At 39.9% G+C, this 22123-nt stretch overlaps 1 protein-coding gene across 1 annotated transcript in view; it reads right to left on the reverse strand.

The window, feature by feature from the left end:
• Positions 1 to 22123, reverse strand: part of LOC109919904 (limbic system associated membrane protein) — a 724553-nt gene that overhangs the window by 14653 nt on the left and 687777 nt on the right. The window lies entirely within an intron of this gene.

Raw genomic sequence — 22123 nt, forward strand, 5'->3', positions numbered from 1 at the left:
ATTATTGTGCAAATGATCATAATTCAGCGACTGCTGACATCAAGCCAACTTGAGTGATTGTTGTTTGCCATAAGGGAATGTAAGATCTAGTTTTATCAATAGGTTTCTGGGAGATCTCCCATCTCTCCATCACCAATGGCCACTTGTTTGAATATACTATTCACTTCCAGAATGCTGTCTTCTGCAGCAAGCTGGTTGCCTGTGACAGGAGGGCCACCCCAATGCCCTGTTTCTCCACCCCCGCAATGAAAGAGAATCAGCTATGAGCATGAGAAATAGAATGCATTCAGAGGATGGAATGACAACATTTGTGTAGGGTGACTGTGGCTATGAAATGGCAACATAGTGAGAGTGATAGTCAGTGGTGACTGCCTGCTTGGAGATATGAGGAGATGCTCACTGAGAGGTTAAGTGGAGTAGCTATTCCATTGGTCTGAGGAATGCTCTGCAGGAGACTGGTAGCAAAGACAGACAGAGGAGAAGGCACGAGAAGATGTCAAAAACCTTGCCATTTTTTGCCTTTATTTGGGCACTGGACTTCATAGAATCCCTACAGTGTGGAAACACTCCCTTCGGCCCAACAAGTCCACGCCGACCCTTGGAGCATCCCACCCAGACCCATCCCCCTATAACCCACACCCCTGAACACTGTGGCCAATTTAGCATGGCCAATCCACCCAGCCTGCACATCTTTGGACTGTGGGAGGAAACCTGAGCACCTGGAGGAAACTCACGCAGACATGGGGAGAATGTGCAAACTCCACACAGACAGTCGCCGGAGGGTGGAATCGAACCCAGGCTTGTGGTACTATATCCATTTACATTGGTCAACTTTGCTAAAGTTCACATTCTCAACCCCTTCCTATCTTGCCTGCTTGATTTCAGAAGCTTACTTTTTCCTCCCATCTTCTGGGAATTATGTTTCTGTTCATGCCTATTTATGTATAGCTGTGTTGTCTGTAAAGAACTAGTAAGTAATTAATCAGGAACCAATTGTATTTCAAGTATTCCAGGTGGATAGATTCATGGATGCAATGGACGTTTAGGTTGAATGTTACAGGACACCAGCCTAAAGCAGTCTGCTAACTAGGCAGATGACAAGTTGGAATAAGGGCAACAAGTTCTAATATTTCCAACCCTAGAGTGTCAAAGGACAGCTGGAAATAACACCACCAAAACTGAGTGAGACAGATTTACTTCTCACCCATTAGCCTTAGAAATGAGAGCAGCAAAGATGAACTGCTACAGATTCTCTCTCAGCAAGTGATCAGGATAGTCTGATAAGATACAACGAACACAGCCAATAATATGGTGGTGTTGTTCCACCAACATGACATCTCACTGGAAGATGGTGTTCCGCTTACCAGATCAAAAACACCATGTGCTTAGCAACACAGGAAGAATATTTCTGTATGCATTAAGACTGCGTTGGGATGGAAAAGTGTAAAGTAGGAGAAGGATCATATGTCCATTTCTTGCCCCCTTACTCCTTATGCTTCTACAGCCATTCCATGGCCTCACATACCCCTTATGCCTACCTTTGCTCCTGTACCCATACCCAAGACCTCTCACACATATAACGCCACGCTCTGCTCATCTACCTACCCCCGAGGCCCCTCATATCTCTTGTGACACCCTACTTCCAAGCTATATGTCTCACCCACTAGCCTTTACCCTTCTGTCTCTATTTCAACCAATTTATTAACCAACTTTGGCTTTAATCAGAAGGAATCATGACACCGCCAGTCTATTGGTTATGTCATTACTGAAAAAAAATGCTTCTATTAAAATGCAATGAAATAGCAAGAAAAAATTATATATGAAAACTAACCTTTCATTTAAATAATCATTCACTACTGGAAGCAAACATGTTGCTGAAATTGTTAAAGCCTTTTGTTCTTAAACATGTCACTCAACATCTCGCCATTTTTTGCCTTTATTTGGGCACTGGACTTCATAGAATCCCTACAGTGTGGAAACACTCCCTTCGGCCCAACAAGTCCACACCAACCCTTGGAGCATCCCACCCAGACCCATCCCTATAACCCACACCCCTGAACACTATGGCCAATTTAGCATGGCCAATCCACCTAGCCGGCACATCTTTGGACTGTGGGAGGAAACCTGAGCAATAAACATTTCCAATCAGTAAATGGGTGGAGCTGTCCAATAATTGACACTGCATTGTGAAAATTATAGTTTGGAAAATTAGTCATACAGCAAAATCTTTTATTGTTTTGTATAACCAGGCACTCTCAAATTCCAAACACTTTTTTTTTAAGTGCACAGTTTTTTGACAACTTTATAAGTCTCAATGAGTTCATGCATATTTGAGGCATGCTTACTTCTCCCAGCAAGTACCTTTCCTCAACAAAAAGCATCATGAGACCAGATTCAAAGAGATCCTTATCTCTCCAAAATGGAGAATTATAAAACATTCCTCTGGTACTTACCTCTCACACAGTCTCATTTTGCACACATTTAACCTAATTCCCCCTGCATGGATGCTCATACATCTATGCCAGTTTAATGTCTATTACTACCCATCACCTATTCCACTCCCCTTTCAGCTGTTATGCCACCTCATCATATATTATGGATGGGTGCAGTTCCAAACCATTCAAGAAACTCAAAACCATCCAGGATAAAGTACCTGCTTGATTAGCAACCTCTCCTACCCTGTCAACATTCAGTTCCTCCATCAATGCACAGTTTGTGCCATCTAAAAAAACTCATCAAGATGTTTTACACAGCATCTTCCAATTTCATTACCACCTAAAAGAACAAGGTAGCACTTACATGGGTACAACACTGCTTCCAAGTTCCATTTCAAACCACACACCATGATAACTTGGAACCTTATCACTATTCTTTCACTCGTGCTGTGTCAAAATCATGAAACTCTTTTCCTAACAGCACTGTGATGTTTCTACAGCGCAAAGATTGTTGCATTTTAAGAAGGCAGCACACTACCAGCTTCTCAAAGGCAACTAAGAATGGGCACAAATGACTACCAGTCCCAATGGTTTTGCCAGTACTGCAGAGCTGTCATCCTCCACTTGGTTAAAAGCTCTATGAGGCATGCTCATTTTTGAAGAATTTTTGAAGTCTTGCCTTGTAACAATTTAAGGCTCACTTTTCACTTGGCTGGCTCTGTCCTTCCATACATGGCTGGGCTACTGGAGCTATTAGCATATAAATTAGCCCCGGGTTTCATTTATTTCAATATGTTTTGCATATGCCCCTCTCCAAAAATAAATGGGCACATTTTATGCCTCGAGGCTCATTTTTCAGAAGAAGGGGCATTGAAGTCAAGCTTATCCCCAATCTCTCCTTCCCAACATATTCCTCAGATCAGCTGGAAAACTGTTGAGGGAAATTCTAAGGTAAAACGTGTCAGTAGGTAGCCAATATGTTGTGAATCTACCACTAGCTTGTAGTATTCTTTTACATCACTCTTAGCATGAAACATATTTTTGAGGGAGGCAAAGTTTAAGTAGTGTTAATTCAGAGCCAAGTTTGCTTTTTAGATCATTTATACTAGCAAATGGATCATCAGCCAATTTCAGGACAAATTCAGCTTCTGCATTATAATTGCGGGATTTGACCTTTTTTTTATAACAACAGTTATTTTCAGAAAGCATTACATTTAAATATTTTAGTGTTTTGAAAATTAAAGTTGCATTTCCTCACTTCTTATAAGGAAGCTTAGTTTTCTATAACTGAGAATCATTGGAAAAAAATGCATCTAAAACATATAGAGTCTCAATCTATTATCAGGCTTCCTTTCCATTGATAATGAAGAGCTCTTTTAATAGTTTTGATATACAGCCTAAGCAAACTAACAAAGGAAAGAGATTTTCATCACTTTGGGTGAATTGAAATTCCAATCACTCAAATCTGTCTCTTGCAATCCAGACACCACTTCCCTCTGGGATCATTAATCACTACAATCAAATCAATAAAACACAAAACCAGTCACCATTCTGACCGTTTGCTCAAGGGATTGAACTAATCATGTATTCTGTAATAGAGGTCCTTGATATCTTGCCATTTAGTTAGCAAATCAGGAAATGTTTTCACATTGCAACATCTTTCAATAGCAGAAATCAGCACTGGGGAGACAGAAGCTAAACTCAAAATAAACTCACACACCTACATATATCATTTATTTACAAGTGATTTTTTTTAAAAAAGATGAATTGAATGTAAAGTTTTGTAATAGAAGAGCTATCTTTTTTTTGAAAAGCAGAGCTTTAAAAGATATGTTTTGTATGTGTATTTTAATGAACACACATCACTGTGCTATCTATCTATGGTGGACATTCTCTATTCATGTAAAATGTCTTTTGTAAAGAAGTGCTGGAGTCCCCAGCTGGTCCCACTTTCAATGGAACGAAATTAAAATGTAGTTGAAAATTACATAAACAATTAAAATAAGTGAAAGGTGCATACAGAAAGGAAATTAACAATAAATGATGCCTCACAGATTGGAAAGTTTTATAAAGTGATGATCAAGAATCAACATTGCTATTTATTTCAAAATATACAAAATGGACTCCACTTCTGTCATGTGATGAAGTCCTATGAACAAAGCTTCAAAAGAAATCCAACCCACATTCCTGGGCTGCTTTCTTGAGTGAAGAATAACAAATGCTGCCTCCTCTCTGTCACACTGATATGTGGTCAATATATTGCTGAGGGGGTAATGGAGTGTGCTGAGTTTTTACCTCCAGAACCGAAAGTTCTGTACCAGTGGGTTGAAAATTCAAGCTGAACTGAGCTGCAGTGTATGGGCAGTCTTCAGGGCCTCGATGCATCTGTTTGGGAGATGAGTGAGGATTTGGGAGATGAGTGAGCGCTTGGGGATGCACTTTATCAAAGTGACAATCTCTTGAATGGAACCATTTTTATAGAGAGAAAGTAAGGTAAGATTATTTATTCTTTTCTGATATTTTTGAAATTATCGTAGCTTTATCAAGCCCATAATTGGCAACACTTTAATTAAGGCACAATTAAAGCTTTTTCAATGTTTTTGACTTTGCTCCCAAAGATATGCAATAAAGCAGGGAATTTATATTGTCAGAATACAACGTGGATATAAAGCATGTTACTTGATGATAATATGCCTGCATCTGTGAATCTCCAATCAATTAATTCTCAGTTTCATAGGAAGGAAGGGAATATTGCTAAGATTGGCATTTGTGTACCTTGGTGTACACATATTTATAAATATTCTCTTTTTCACTAACTTGTTTTCACCTCTTACTTTGCTATTTTTCTCTTTTATTCCTTCTACTCTTCTACTCTCTCAGTCTCTCTCACCTCTGATTTCCCTGTTGCCTCTAACATTTTTCTTCTACTTGCTTTCTGTACTTTATCCTACCCTTCTTGATCAGCTGACTATTTCTGATCTCACTGATGTTCTAAGGCAGCCTTCAATTTTCTTTCCTTTTTCCAACCTCAAAATCTTCTCTTGCCTCTTTCTCCACTTCATCACCATGCATCCTCCATGGCCTTTAGTCTTTCTGTACCTGTTCTTATTCCCACAGCTCACAATCCGACTTTATCATCTTCCTCTACCCAGCTGTTAACCTTAGGTGCCTTCTTCCTTTTCTTAACCTCCCATCCAGCTTCAACATCTCTTTAACTATTTTCTTCCCTTGAATATTTCTCACCTTAACCCTAATATAACTTCCGGAAAAGGCCGCCTCCTGTGCCATGGCGGCACTATGACATGAACCTCATTTACTTTCAAGTGCTCTGTGATATGTATCTCCAACAACTTTGACCACCTCCTTGTTAAAGTATCTGGATAACCTTGACTCCAGTGAAATCTGTTCCCTGAAATAGTTTTTTTTTCCCCACAAGTTTGTACACAGCAATAATTGCTGCAGATAAAGGAGGGGGGCTTGGTTCAGGATAGAATGGCACAGGAATTCTATGGGACCTGCCAAATCAAGTAAGGAGAAGGTAGATGTCAGGGTAATTACCATTGGAACTATATTGTTTACCTGTAGACAAGGCTTGAAGAAATGGAACAGTATATGAGGTCAAAGAAGGTAAGAGAATGGAGTTATTTTCCATTAATTCCATGTAACCTGTGCCAAGGAAGAGTTACCTCTCCCTCACATTGTTTGAAAATACTTCCAACAGCTTAGCTTTATGCCAGTTATGATGTGGGATCCACACAGCATCAGTAGGTTTTGCTAACATTGTGATGCCAATACAACGCTCAAACAACAACGAAGACCAGAAATAGTTTTATCCCAGTAATATTAACTCAGTAGGCTCAGTATTACAAAACTGGAGACTCTCACTCATCAATTTTCATCGCCAGCACCAGCAAACAAAAACTCACCTCTTCCAAAGTGCAAACTGTGAAGTCTAAACATGAATTGTAAGATACGCAAAAATGACTCATCTGTGCTAGAATTTGAGTAGATGCTAAAAGTGTAATAACAAAGCTTTTTGTTCAAAGTTGGACTTAAAGATAACACACTCATTTTACATACAAATTCATTGGCTTATTGTAGTTTCAATGCGGTCAGATATACTTCACCTATTGTCTTTCTTTATACCTGTGAATTGTAGCAGCGTTGGAAGTACTAATTGTGTTGTTTGTTGGAGGATATTTGTGCTGCAAACCTGAAAGAGTTTTCTCCCTTTGTCCCAAGTACTTATTCCACACTTATGATGTCCCTCTCATCCAATTGTAGCTCCATCTGCCCAAGCAGTATTTCCACAACAACTCACTATTGCCAAATATCCCAGGAAAGACCAGCATCCCTGGCACTGGTGCAATCTTTAAAAATCTGCTGTGCATCTGGACAAGCACTGTTAATCCAGAGCTGCCCTGCATGACTTCTGACATTAGCACCAGATTCTATTTTCGCTACTGCACCCACCTCCCACCCAGGCTCATGCTCTACCACGCTCACAACAGCCTGCAACATCTACCTTCACTCTCTGTCACCCACCCTAACATCATGCATTCTGCATGCCTCTGAGCTGCCTATTCACTTGCTCAGGACTCCTCCCACCTGCACCAGCACCAACAGCTGTGCCACCCACTTTCATACCAGCCTCTCTCTCTTTCCAGGAGGAACGGTAGAAAAAGAAATCGCAAATAGGAAGTAGGGTAGGAAATGACATGAGCTACCTGACACACAGCTCCACACCTACTATTTGGACAACATCTTAATTCTCACCGACCCGAGTGGCTGACTGACCGCATCCAAGCCCCTGGACTGGTATTGTAGGCTGCCTTTGCCTACTGTTCCAGGACCACCTTAACAAAAACTATCATGCTTGATTTGACTGAAGACAGATGATAACCATGATCAGCTTCCTGGCTATGTGTAGCTCCCAGTGTCGAGATAGGCCTTGGAAAACTTCTCTCGTGTGATTCTGTCAGAAATCCTGCCATCCCCCCACATGATTTGGGCCTTTATGAGATTCCACTCTATTTGACTGCAGTTTATACACAACATTATTAACATTAGTGTAACTTTATATCTGACAATCAATATAAGAAGTTCTCTAATCGATCTTTCAAACCTGAGCAATGTTTGTGTCATAAACAGATCCATTTAATTCATTGAAATGATGATTAGTACAGGTCAGTAGGTTAAAAATTTTGATCTTGCTTTAAATGTTATTGTGTGTCAGTGCCTGATCACCTAAAGTTTATAAAATCAGATGGAGGCAACCTTTATACAAAACATAGGCATATTCCCATGTCACAAGTATTGTAAATGGTGCCTCTGCTCCAGTACAGAAACTATGGATTCCATCAGAAGAAAACCGAAAGAGCTGCGGATGCTGTAAATCAGGAACAAAAACAAAGTTACTGGAAACGCCCAGCAGGTCTGGCAGCATCTGTGAAGGAAAAAACAGAGTTAACATTTCAGGTCTCGTGTTTTGGCCTCAACTACTTTCTATGTTCTGAGGAAGGGTCACCGGACCCGAAACATTAACTCTGATTTCGCCTTCACAGATGCTGCCAGACCTGCTGGGCTTTTCCAGCAACTTTGTTTTTGATTCCATCAGAAGCACTGGTGTTTGATTTCTTCGGAGATTATAAAATGGGAGATGGTGAAACATGTGCCTCTGGCCATTCCCTTTCATACGCAGATGGCTTCTGAGTTTGGGAACAACATTCTCAGCTTACAAGGTTCCAGCAGGATTTCTTGCAATGTATCCCATCCCTTGCCAAACCTACATGCCATCAGCCATGTTCCTGTCAAAATTCCTCTAAATAAAAGATGTTGTAATGGGCTCCCAAATGGATCTTAGCTATGCACTCCTTTTCATTCCAAAACTTGTTAGGTTATCTTGTCTCACCTGCTTTTCTCCAGTATGGTGATGACCATGTCAGTGCCATTTTCTTTCCAGCCCTAAACTTTCATCAACTTTGCTGTCATTTTTCACCCTTTCCTCACATTTATTTGATCTATCTCTGACTCTCCCCTTCACTTTCTCAATTCTGCATTTCCGTTTCTCAAAATAAAGTAACAACCAGCATGCACTAATAGGTCCATTCGCTTTGAATGCTACATTGGCTACAATTCCTCTCACCCCACTTCATACAAGGATTCTATTCCAGTATCCTACTTTCATTATTTTCATCCAATCTTCTCTTTCTTCATTTGTTTTTCAGTTGGATATCATTGCCTGGGCCAATATCTCCCTCATTCCTAATTGCCCTTGAGAAGTAGTGGTGACCTATTTGTTTGAACCCTTGCAGTCCAAGTCATGTAGGTGCGACCGCAATATGTTATGTTCAATCAAAATGTCAGTATGCCTTGAAGTGACATTCTGATGATATCACCATAGTGTCATTGCATGTACCTTCAATCACTTGAAGGTTGATATCATATCAGAAGCATGCTCCTCTTAACATTAATTAACGATAACATTAGCCGAATAGTATGTGCTTCAAGAATGTAATGTTTGTACACAATAGCAAGTTTCTGCTTGATTCTTCAATGCCATGATATCCTTGCCTAGTTTCTTATATTAAGGCAGATAACAAAAATATTGCTGCATCAGATAAACACACTGATGGAGGTGATCTTACACCACAGCAGCAGCAATGGCTATACGTAAAAGACTCAGTAGCTTGGGGGCACAAATTTAAAGACCAACCACACAAAAGCATTCGACAATAGAGAATTCCAGATAACGGGAGATTGCTCACCCTTAATCAGTATGAGTTCCTGTCAGTACAGATAGCTATACAGAATTTTATATAGACCATTGGCCACTGAGAAATAGAGCCAACATTTTAAAATTCATTTGTGGGACGTGGGCATCGCCAAATGGCCAATATTTATTGTCTGTCTCTAGATGCCCTTGAGAAGGTGGTGGTGAGCCGCTTTCTTGAACTGTTGCAGTCTATGCACTGTAGTAGATCCACAATGCCATTAGGGAGAGAATTCTAGGATTCTGACCCAGCAACAATAAACGATGGTGAGTGGCTTCGAGGGGAACTTGCATGTGGTGGTGTTCCCATGTATCTGCTGCCCTTGTCCTTCTAGATGAAAGTGGTTGTGGATTTGGTAGGTGCTGTCTAAGGATCTTTGGTAATTTTCTGCAGTGCATCTTGTAGATAGTACACACTACTGCTACTAAATATCAATGGTGGAGACAGTGGATGCTTGTGGATGTAGTGCCAATCAACTGGGTTGCTTTGTTCTGCATGGTGTCAAGCTCCTTTTGGAGCTGCATTCATCCAGGCAAGTGGGGAGTATTCCATCACATTCCTGATTTGTGCCTTGTAGATACTGGACAGGCTTTGGGGTGTCAGGAGGTAGTTACTCACTGCAGTATTCAAAGCCTCTGACCTTCTCTTGTAGCTACTGTATTTATATGGAGAGTCCAGATGAATTTCTGGTCAATGGTAACTCTGGGATGTTCATAGTGGGGGATTCAGTGATGGTCAGACCATTGAATGTCAAGGTGTGGGGTGGTTAGATTGTCTCTTATTGGAAATGATTATTACCTGGCATTTTTGTGGTTTGAATGTTACTTGCCACCTTTCAGCCCAAGCCTGGATATTGTCGAAGTTGCTGCAATTGAACATGGACTACTTCAGCATTTGATGATTCGTGAATGTTGCTGAACATTGTGCCAACATCGGTGAACATCCCCACTTCTGACCTTATGATGGAGGGAAAGACATTGATAAAGCAGCTGAAGATGGTTGGGCCAAGGACATTACCCTAAGGAACTCCTGTAGAGATGTCCTGGAGCTGAGGTGACTGACCTCCAACTACTACAACCATCTTCCTATGTGCCAGATATGACTCCAACCAGCAGAGAGTTTGCCCCGATTCCCATTGAATCCAGTTTTGTTAGGACTCCTTCATCCCACATTCGATCAAATGTGACCTGAATGTCAAGGGCTGTCACTCTCACCTCTGGAATTCGGCTCATTTGTCCATATTGGAACCAAGGCGAGAAATGAGGTTGGGAGCTGAGCGGCTCTTGCAGAACCCACACTGGGCATCTGTGAGTAGGTTGTTGCAAAGCAGATGCTGCTTGACAGCATTGTTGATGATACCTTCCATCGCTTTACTGATGATTGAAAGTAGATTGATGGGGCAGTAATTGGCTGGGTTGGATTTGTCCTTTTTATGTGTATAGGACACAGCTGGACAAGTTTCTAATGGACAGATAAATGCCAGTGTTATAGCTGTACTGGAATTGCTTGGCTCAGGGTTTGATTAGTTTTTGATTAGAATGTAGGCTCTTTCAAGAAAAAAATCAATTCTAAGATTTTTATTTTTGGAAAGACTTTTTAGCTAGAACATAAGCCAGTGCGGTATGGTATAGGAAGCTGGAAGGCAAAATAAAAGAAAGCTAGAAGGCTAGTACATTCTGTTCCTGACAGCTGATGCACAAGTATAACAGCAATTGCAAAGTCTTTATTGCAAATGAAGGAGCAGTTTGAAATTTTGACTGATGCAAAGTTAAGAACATATGGTTTAAAGTGGTACAGGCTAAGTTTTTGAATTTTAATAGCAGAAACATCAGTATGGACAGGGTATCCAATGACATTCTTACTGAATTATAGTTGTTCAAACAACTGAAACAGTTCTATCTGACATGGATCAAGTGATAGATGATCCCAAGAAAAGATGTTTATAAATCTTGCTTGCCATTGGCAGGGAGGAGCTTTGTAGAATTGATATATGCTGTCTTTCAATCAGAAAGATCCAGCAATGGCCTGGAAGGTTCTTGACGGTCAGCTCAATGAAAGAATTAACTTCAGAACTAACAGACTTCAGCTCATGTCATTCAGACAGCAACCCCATCTGTCCACTGCCCAGTTTGGCAAAAGATGCTGCAAAGAACAAATGTGATGTTTCCAAAGAGGAAATGTAAGGGAAGCTCATTGAGTCAGTTATTGTCTTCACACCAAGTAAAACCTTTAGGAAGGAGTTTTTGGGCAAGAGAATAGGTTATATCATTGATACATTAATTAAGGATGCAAGTATGAGGCCACAGTGGCAGTTTAATAATAATGTCATATTTTAGGTACAGACAACACTATTGCTAGATTCAGCAAAGTGAACCAAACCAACAAAATTTGTATCATGCAGTTTGTCACAATCATTCAAAAGCCATCCAAATTTTCTGGATAAATGTAAAATAATTGGCTCAGAGAAACACTGGGCATGCATAGGGAGCAAATCTCATTCCCAAGGCTTAGACAGACCTCAGAATAAATACAGGTGACATGAAAGATGGTACAACACCATAATATTGGCAGCAAGGAAAGTATAAAAAGGTGCACAAAGGCAAACACAGCAATGAGGTGCAGACTCAACTGAGCAAAAGAGAAATTTCAGAAGGAGAATAACATTCCATCCTGTTAAATCTGCACATCATACTGTAAAGTGACCAAAAGCTTTTATAACTATTAATGTTGTATTTGCTGAAAGGCAGAACTAAAAGCTGAAATCAATTAAGGAGCTGGTGCCTGTATATTAACACTTATATCCTGAAGCATAAGTATCTGAGCAAATGGCACTCTTTTGTATACCCTACAAGATATTGTCTCACAGTCTGTAACAGAACACTAATTCAATACATTGTTGGAATCACATAAACTCACCTTAGATTCCTGGAATCTTCTACCTTGTAGCAAGACAGTCCTGCAATGTCAGGTCTACCGTTATGCTCAGACCTTGGTATGGCCATAATTCATGAGATTCAAACCACACCCACTGTGGAACACATCACGCTTGATGCAATCAAATCAGTAAACAAGTTCCATGAATAGTACTTTGAAGTGAGATTTAAGGCAGGGACTAAAATGATTACATCTGACACATTGAGCAAACAAGGTGTAGAGCTGGATGAACACAGCAGGCCAAGCAGCATCAGAGGAGTGGGAAGGCTGACGTTTCAGGCCTGCAATCAATGTTTTTCTGACCCCTTTTCTGAAGAAGGGTCCAGCCCCGAAACGTCAACCTTCCTGCTCCTCTGATGCTGCTTGGCCTGCTGTGTTCATCCAGCTCTACAGCTTGTAATCTCAGATTCTCCAGCATCTGCAGTTCCTACTATCTCTGACACATTGAGCAAATCATTCAACTGTTGGATCAGGCTGAAGATACAAGAACTGATAAGAAGTTTTACAATTGGCTATTATGTGAGTGGAGTTATGCCCAGTCATTCAGGTCTGCTGAGAGCTAAGATTGCAGGAAATCACTAACTGCTGTTTCTACCGTATAAAGTCAAAACATTTAGGATCGGTCATGTGCACAGATAATTCCAAATAAGGCACACATTTGGTACAGAGACCTGTATATAAAAAAAATCAACCTGTGGGATTTCTGATTTCAGCAGAACTCCAGAGACTAACAACCCTGTGTCAGGAGGCTTGGAAAAGGCACTGAGAAGAGCTCAGCTGCCAACTCTCCCACGCAATAACGTTTGGGATTGGTTACAGAACCCAGGGTATCTAGTAGTTAAAGGCAGGTATCATCCACTTAAGAACCAAATAAATTAATTGAGCTTTACAGAGCTATATCTGTGTCTGCTATATCTTCGTCTATGCATATACTGTTGTCTCACAGAGATGGGCATCATAACTGACACAAAAAACGATTTTCCTGTTGAATTGCACCTTGATGTTATAAACTACAATGTTGAAGATGTTATCAAGGTTGATTTGTTAAACTTTGGTCAGAGCCAGTGTGAAAAGTTACAATTAGCAACCCGTTGTAGATGAGCAACTACAAGAGTTACAAAACACCATAATCTGGGGATGGCCTGACAACTCCAGAGTAGTACCTGAGAATATTGGTTCAATTTGCAAACTTGGGATCTCACAACAAATGATTTTCAAGGTCAAACAAGTCCTTATATGAAAAACATTTTGCCAGGACATCATGCACACGTCACACCAGGGCTTGTAAAATGCAGCTAGCACATGAATCTGTATAATGGCCAGGGCTAATTCAAGATATTCAATGACTTGTGAATGTATGTGAGGCATGACAAATGTATCAACCACAGCAGCACAGACAGCCTTTATATCCACACAATGTTCCATCCTGCAACAGACCTATTCACAATGAATAGGGAAGATTACATGCTTATGACAAACGTAAATTTCTCATTGTTTGACAATTTGCCAACACAATGACCATGACCATCATTGAAATGATTAGCGCTATTTTCAGTTTATTCAGTGTCCCAGACAGACTGTCTGAGAATGGACAGCAGTAAACTGGAAAACCATTTCAAGATATTACATAAGTGGAGAGTGACCCACATCACACTGACACTCCACTCTGCAGGTTTCGACAATCTTGTAAAGTATATGGTACATTTTATAAACTCAATTATCATTAAGTACTGAACAACTAAAATGCAACTTGCCTAGGTCAGACAAAGTCAACACTCATCATTGTAAAGAAGTGGAAGCACACTCAAATTAATGTACAGCATGCCAATCATGCATAAGTAGTCAGAAAGAACTTTGATAGGGTTAACCCTAACGGTACCTCTGATGTATGATGCTCTTGAGTGACAACAACCAACAGCAGGACAATCAAGTTGTTAAACAAGTGAAACAGAAAACAATATGTGACTTTCCAGACAGGTGCAGAATCACCAGATGAGTTGTCAAATCTCCAAAACATTACAATAAAGTTTGAAATGTCAGTCTTTTAAACTCTGTTTTACCTGTTTGTATAATTATTAATTTGTTTATGTACAAACATGGACATCAGTTTGGGGTATGTTTCATCTTTGAAAAAGGTGTATTTTATGTTTGGTTTCAAGATTAGTTGCTGAGTATGCCTTTAACAGATAGATTTATGGCAAAATCACTGTATCATGACATGTAACCTGAATGTACAGAGGTCTCATAATCCAATTTACCACAAGTCACTTTGAAACACAATACTTAACTCGCAGCATGCTCCTCCTCTGTTGTAAGCTAACACCTTAGTACAATCTGAGACATTCATGGATGAGGAATATAATGGTTTTGGAGAATACTAATTGTCATTCTGTTGGATTCTTCAATACCATAATGTCTTTCCCTGCTTTATTTTGTTGCAGAATATAACATAAGCATTGCCACATCAGGTAAAGCAGCCTGTTGGAGGTAAATGCACATCACTAGCTACTAGAATGTTAGATATCAAGCTGTTTCATTATTTCAATGCAATCTTGTACACATAGAACATGGAACTGTATAGCACAGGAATGAGCCCTTCAGCCCACAATGTTGTGTTGAACATGATGCCAAATGAAACTAATCCCTTCTGCCTGCCATTGGTCCATATCCCTCCATTTCTTGCACATCCATGTGCCTATCTAAAAGTCCCTTAAACTCCCCTACCGTATCTGCCTCCACCACCATCCCTGGCAGCGCCTTCCACACTCCTATCACTCTCTATGTATAAAAAAACTTGCCCCATACATCTCTGAGCTTTCCCCGTCACCTTGAATGCATGCCCCCTAGTTTTAAATATTTCAACTCTGGGAAAAAAATTCTGACCATCAACCCTAAATGTGCATCTCATAATTTTACAGACTACTATCAAGTCTCTTCTCAGCCTCTGCCGCTCCAGAGAAAATAACCTGAATTTTTCTAGCCTCTCCATATAGCTCATACCCTCTAATCCAGAGAGCGTCCTGGTAACTTATTCTGCACCGTCTCCAAAGCCTCCACATCTTTCCCGTAATTAGGCAACCAGAACTGAACACAATACTCTTAAGTGTGTCCTAACCAAAGTCTTATAAAGCTGCAACATGACATCCTGACTCTTGTACTCAATTCCCTGACCAATAAAGGCAAGCATGCCATATGCCTTCTTTACCACCTTACGCTATTCAGGGTCCTGCCTTTAACTGTATACTTTCTTCAACATTTGATGTCCCAAAGTGCAGCACCTCACACTTACCCAGATTAAACTTCATCTGCAAATTCTCCTCCCCTATCTGCAACTGATCTATATCCCACTGTATCCTTTGACAACCTTCTACACTACCCACAACTCCCCCGATCTTTGGATCACTTGCAAACTTACTAACTCACCCACCTATGTTTTCATCCAAGTCATGTATATGTATCACAAACAGCACAGGTCCCAGTAAGATTGTGCAGGACACCACTAGTCACAGTCCTTATGTTTACACACGTTACTTTTTTTTCCTTTAATGCACAGTTGCCCCACTTTTAGGCTTGCTAGAGGCCATTAATGGAATCACACATACTTCTGAATCATTTCAAAGGATTTTGTGCAATTTTCCATTCCTTCTACCTCTGTGTTCTGCACACTAATTCAAATCTGTACCCTATGTGATGTCGATCAGCTCATGTTCAGAACTGGGTGCAAATAATACATTTTCCTTTATGTTTGTCTGATACTCGTTGCTCAATCTAAACAATTAAAAAAATTAGTCAATTTAATGTCCTAAAATATGTGAATGCAAGAGTAGTTCCACCAATATGATTGATTTAGTCAATATTACTGTTGATTGTCATTTCAACTTGTGGTAGGCTGCCTGTTTTGAACCAATGTTCCTTCTATGCTGCTTTCTGGAGAGGGGATATACAATGACAAGCTGACCAACATCTTACATGAAATGAAAATTACCCAGACTGTATGACTGAATAAACCTGAAAGCACACTAAACCCCACAAATGATTTATCAAGCTCACTTGAGTCACAGAACTCAAGAAGATTAATTCCCTAGACTACAGGAAAATAATGGAACTGCTTGATGGTAAAGGTCATTTCATACAGAGACAGAATGGGTTACAGTTCACTAATGGTTCTTATTTATCACAGGTGCTTAATCTGCTTAATAAATGCAATGTAGCCTGTATGAGTTTTACTGCAAGAGGATTTGTAGAAAAAAATAGTCACATAATATACAAAGAAAATTCTACAGAAAACTTCAAAATGGATAAGGCAAAAATTGTACTGTTCAATACAAACCAGCATTGAGAGGGACAGGATCCTGTTGCCATGATTTATGAAGGTACAAATGAAACAGACAGGAAAAAGTTAAGGGCTGATTAGAGATAGTCAGCATGGGTTTGTGCGAGGGAAATCAGGATTCACAAACTCGATTCCGTTTTTTCAGGATGTAACCAAAAATATTGATGAGGGCAGAATGGTAGATGTTGTCTACACGGACTTTAGTAAAATCTTTGACAAGTCTTCCGCATGGTAGACTAATTGATAAAGTTAGATCGCATGGGATTCAGGGTGAGCTTGTCAATTGGATACACAATTCGCTCTATTGCGGGAGACAGAGGCCTGTTTTTTGGACAAGAAGCCCGTGACCAGTGCTGTTTCACAAGGAGCAGTACTGGGCCCACTTTTGTTTGTCACTTATATAAACAATTTGGTTGACAATTGAGGAAGCACAGAGTCTTAGAGCTGTACAGCATGGAAACAGACCCTTCAGTCCAACTCATCCATGCTGACCAGATATCCTAAATTAATCTAGTCCTATTTGCCAGCATTTGGTCCATATCCCTCTAAACCCTTCCTATTCATAATGTCTTCATAATGTCCATCCAAAATGTCTTTTAATGTTGCAACTGTACCAGCCTCCACCAATTTGTCCATACACATCCCACCCTCTACATGAAAACGTTGCTCCTTATGCCCCTTTTAAATCTTTCCTCTCTCACCTTAAACCTATGCCCTCTAGTTTTGGACTCTCCTACCCTGGGGAAAAGACCTCGGCTATTCACACTGTCTATGCCCCTCATGATTTTATAAATCTCTACCAGGGTCACCCCTCAGCCTCTGAAGAATCCAGGGAGAAAAGGCCCAGCTTATTCACCCTCTCCCTATAGCTCAAACTCTTCAACCCTGGCAACATCCTTGTAAATCTTCTCTGAACCCTTTCAAGTTTCACAATATCTTTCCTATGGCAGGTAGACCAGAATTGCACACAGTATTCCAAAAACTCCCCAGGACCTTGCCATTGAGTGTATAAATCCTGCCCTGTATTCCAAAAGTGGCCTAACCAATGTCCTGTACAATTACAACATGACCTCCCAACTCCTATACTGAATGCACTGACAAATAAAGGCAACCATACCAAATACCTTCTTCACTATCCCGTCTACCTGTGACTCTACTTTCAAGGAAATATAAACCTGCACTTCAAGGTCTCTTTGTTCAGCAACACTCCCCAGCTTTTTCACACAGAGGGTGGTTCATATGTAAAATGACCTGCCAGGGGTAGTAGAAGATGCAGGTACAGTTACAACATGTAAAAGACATTTGGATAGGTACATGAATAGGAAAGGTGTAGAGGGATATGGGGCCAACAAATGGGACTAGTTTAGTTTTGGAAACCTGGTCGGCATGGATGAGTTGGACCCAGGGTCTGTTTCCGTGTTGTATAACTCCCTGACTTCATGAAAAACGAAAGGAAAACATCTGTGATTACTTCAGCCACTTGTAAATTGGCATTTGACAAATTAAAGAGGTAAATGCATGGATCAAAGACCTGTGTGAGAAGTGGGTTCCAGTTAATGCGGCATTGGCACTTCTAGAGGGGTAAGTCAGAACTCTACCGATAGACGGTCTCCACTTGAAACACACCGAGGCCATTGCTTTTGCCAACCATATAATTCAGGAAGTAGAGATGACTTTAACCTTAAGAGTAGGAGCAAGGGAACAAATTTCAGAGGATTTGGTAAATCATAACATAGAATCAAGACCAAAAACAATGCTTCAATACAGGAAATAATACACAGTTTGTAACAGTAAGGGATACGGAGTATGACCTGCTTTCTCGAGGGCAAATAGGGATGAGCAATAAATGTTGGACCAGCCAGTGATGCCCACACCCCCCCATGAACTAACAAAGAAAACAGCAAAATAACAGATAAGACTAGAAGTTATAGAAAGAGTAAGAATATAAAACCAAAGCAATCTGTGCATGAATGTGCACAGCATTCAGAAATTTCTGAAATGTCATACTGGTCTCAAAATATCAATTTTGTTCCTCTCGCCACAGATGCTGCCAAACCTGCTGAATTTCTCCAGCATTTTCTCTTTCTTAAATTTCCAGCATCTGCAGAAATCTGGATTGGTCTTTACATGTTATTAAGGATACAAGTAATGTATCAGCACCAGCAATAAATCAGGAGATGGACAGGAGGCTGAAAGTCAGGAAATTCAGTCACCAGAGAAGCAGTACTGAGTAAGTAAGGAACTCAGGGAGTTAGCAAGCACCCAGGTCATTATAGACATCATCTTAGAGCCTAGAAACCAGTAGTCAGTAAGATCGTTGATATATACCCCCTTGATTTGGGGATGGTGCGATCAGCCTAGAAACTATTGGCCAGTAAGCTTAACATCTGACAGTGAAAATATTAGAAGGTATTATTGAAGACATTATAACAGGGCACTTAGGTAAGTTAAAGGTAATCAGACAAAGTCAACATTGCTTTGTCAAAGAAAGAATATGTTTTAATCAATGCAGTGGATTCTTTGAGGTGGTAATATGTGTGGATATGAGGAGCTACGCAATTTAGATTTCTAGAAGGCATTTGCTAAAATGCCCAAACAAATATTATTGTGAAAAATAAAGCTCAAGGGGTTGCAGCATATTGGTCTAGATTAAAGTTGAGCTGGATGACAGGAAATGGAGAGTATGCATGAACCTTTATCAGGTTGACAAAATGAAATGAATGATGCACCACAGGGATTAGTGCTGGGACCTCAGCAATTAGGCATTTATATAAATGACTTGGATGAAGGGATGGAAGTGGTTGCTAAATGTGCTGGTTACATAAAGATAACTAGAAAATTAAGTTGAGAGAGGAATTAGGATACTACAGAGGGAAACAGACAGGTTAAGTGATTGGGCAAAGATCTGACAATTGGTGTATAATGTGGGAATGTAACATTGTTCAATTTGGCAGGAAGAATGAAAGAAAGTGTTTTATCTAAATAGTGTGAAATTATAGAGCTCTGAGTTGCAGAGGGATTTCGGTGAGCTATTGTATGAATTATAAAAGATTAGTTTCCAGGTCTAACAGATAATGAGGAAATCTAATACCATAGTATCACATATCACAAGAGGAAGCAAACACAAAACTAGGGAGGTTTTGCTTCAATTATACCGAGCACTGGTATGACCACATCTGCAGTACTGTGTACAACATTGGTCACATTATTTAAGGATGTAAATGCACTAAAAGCAGTTCTGTGAAGCTTTACTGGACTAATACCCGAAATTATTAATAAATAATTATATTTCATTATCTTCAAATAGATGGTCTTGTGAAGAAAGCTTGGGCATAGAAGATCCTGAACATTCTTGACAAGATGTTTCTTTTTACGAAAGAAGGAGTGTTTAACAATCGGAGGTCACCCATTGAAAACAGAGATAGTGATTTTCTTTCCTCTCGGAGGTTGGACACTCTTTACAACTATCTTCCTGAAAAGTTGGAATCAGAGTCTTTGAACATTTCATGGCAGAGGTAGAAAGATTCTTTTTAATCAAAGGGATGAGTGGTTATCAAATGTAGGCAAGAATGATGAGATTTGAGGCAACAATCAGATCAGTCATGATATTTTTGAATGGCAGAGGAGACATGAGGGGTTGAATGGTCAACTCCTGCTTCTTGATTGTAATGAAATGAGGTTGTGTTAATCACCTCCAATAACGGCCAAATAGCTCCTGTTTCTTAAGTGTCTTGAGTTATCCAGCATTCTCAGACAGGTGACAGGTTCTCATGTCTCTGCTCATCTTACACAGTAACTATCTGTTAAAAATACCCAAAGGAAGATTATTCAATTCAATGTGTCTACTCGTTTTTGTTTCGTTTGAATTATATTAGCAATTCACTCCTTAGTTATTGACAACCTGGATTCCACCACTCCCTAGTGAAGGGAATTATCACAATGCCTGTTATTAAAATAAAAGAAAGCAAAATATAATACACGAATATCCAGTTACCAAATGCCAAAAGCATTACCATTTCTTATTGTTTATCTCAAGTCCAGCTCAGGTGTAATTGGTCAGTAATTGCAGAAGTTAGATTCCAAGCGTGCTCTAATGCAGAAGATCTGTTTGGTGTTGAATGAACCAAATTGCATTGCCACCTGGCACTCTTCAGCATTGCAATATAATGAGACAACAACACCGCTCAACATGAGAGCCACTCCTTGCTCTCGCTGAGCTGAAGATGAAATCTAAATCCCTGCCAACTTGGTCATAAGAGAGTTTCAACCTTCAGTGCACACGCCAAAAACTTACAGCCAGCAGGGAAAGTGCAGAATTTGGAACTAAAAGGTACAATCCACAGCTTTGAAACAAACGTATACACATGAAGCTAATGGTGACATGGAGACACGTGCAGCCTAGATGATTGAATTGTGGAAAATCAAAATTGTAAATGGTATAAGGAGATTCCTACTGATTCAAAGCCCGAGAAATCCAATGGAGTATTTTGAGTCTTTACATTTTGAGGTGTTCATTTTTGTCCAGTAGTGCACTGGTTAACATGTTGCAAGCTCATTTATATTAAACATTGGTTCAATGACTACATTAAAATGCCACAGTAATGTGTCTTTAATGAAAACAGATAATATAGAATAAGTCACTTTGTATTTTTGAAAAGAAAACCACACGCTCCAAAAATTCAAGTAGATGCCTTTTCCCTCAACCAAAATACTGTTTCATATTTTTCACATGAACAATCGCATCATTCATGTGATTAGACTTTAAAGGGAAATTAAATGCAGAAACTTGCAGCACAAAGATAAATTAAATAAAATGGACAGCACAGAAGCACCCAAATCCAATTAACAGGCCTAGTGATCTGGCCTTGGGCCAACCTGCTGCTTTTTTTTATTGTAACATAAAGACGACACTGGGTCTGCACATCCCCCTTTGTTTTAAGGGATGCATAAACAACGAAAAAAATTGCAGCATAGAACACAATTTCAACAGGACCAACAACAAAACTTATGAAACAAAATCAAGATACCATTATGTGCATCAAAGACATTGTTTCCGGCTGTATTGACTATTCACAATAATCCTGAAATGTAATGAACACACCAAATGCTCCTTCTCCACAGCCACCTGCATAATGTAAATCCAGTGGAATAGAAGCAGACAGGCATTCGCATTGATCTCTCTCACTCTCTGATGTGCTGGACTTGTAAACTGGCATCTTGTCATGGCCTTGGGGCAGACCACAATTAAGCGGGCAATCGATTTGCACATCCCTTCCCTTACAGGAACCTTGAATTCTTAATTTGGTCTGTTGAATATTTCAATCAACATTTCTGGTGCTTTATTTCATTGAAAAAAAAACATTTTAAGATTATCTATAAACACTTGGAAAAACAGAAATATTATTTGTTTCCAGCTCAGCGATGCATGCTATTGAGTAACAATCAATCAACGGGCATGCAGCCGCAAAGGCTGTAATGTCCACAGGAATCAGACACTGACCACCTTGTGCACACAAGCATTTAAAATTATTCATATGCTCAGACCAGTTAAGAAGAAAACCTCAATGCTGCTATATTCAATACAACTGGAGTTTATACAAGAGGACCACTGCACATTCGCTGCTGCTCTCCTCGCGTCAGTGAACAGC

This window comes from Rhincodon typus, chromosome 11 (assembly GCF_021869965.1).
Source record: "Rhincodon typus isolate 14 chromosome 11, sRhiTyp1.1, whole genome shotgun sequence".
Classification (NCBI taxonomy): domain Eukaryota; kingdom Metazoa; phylum Chordata; class Chondrichthyes; order Orectolobiformes; family Rhincodontidae; genus Rhincodon; species Rhincodon typus.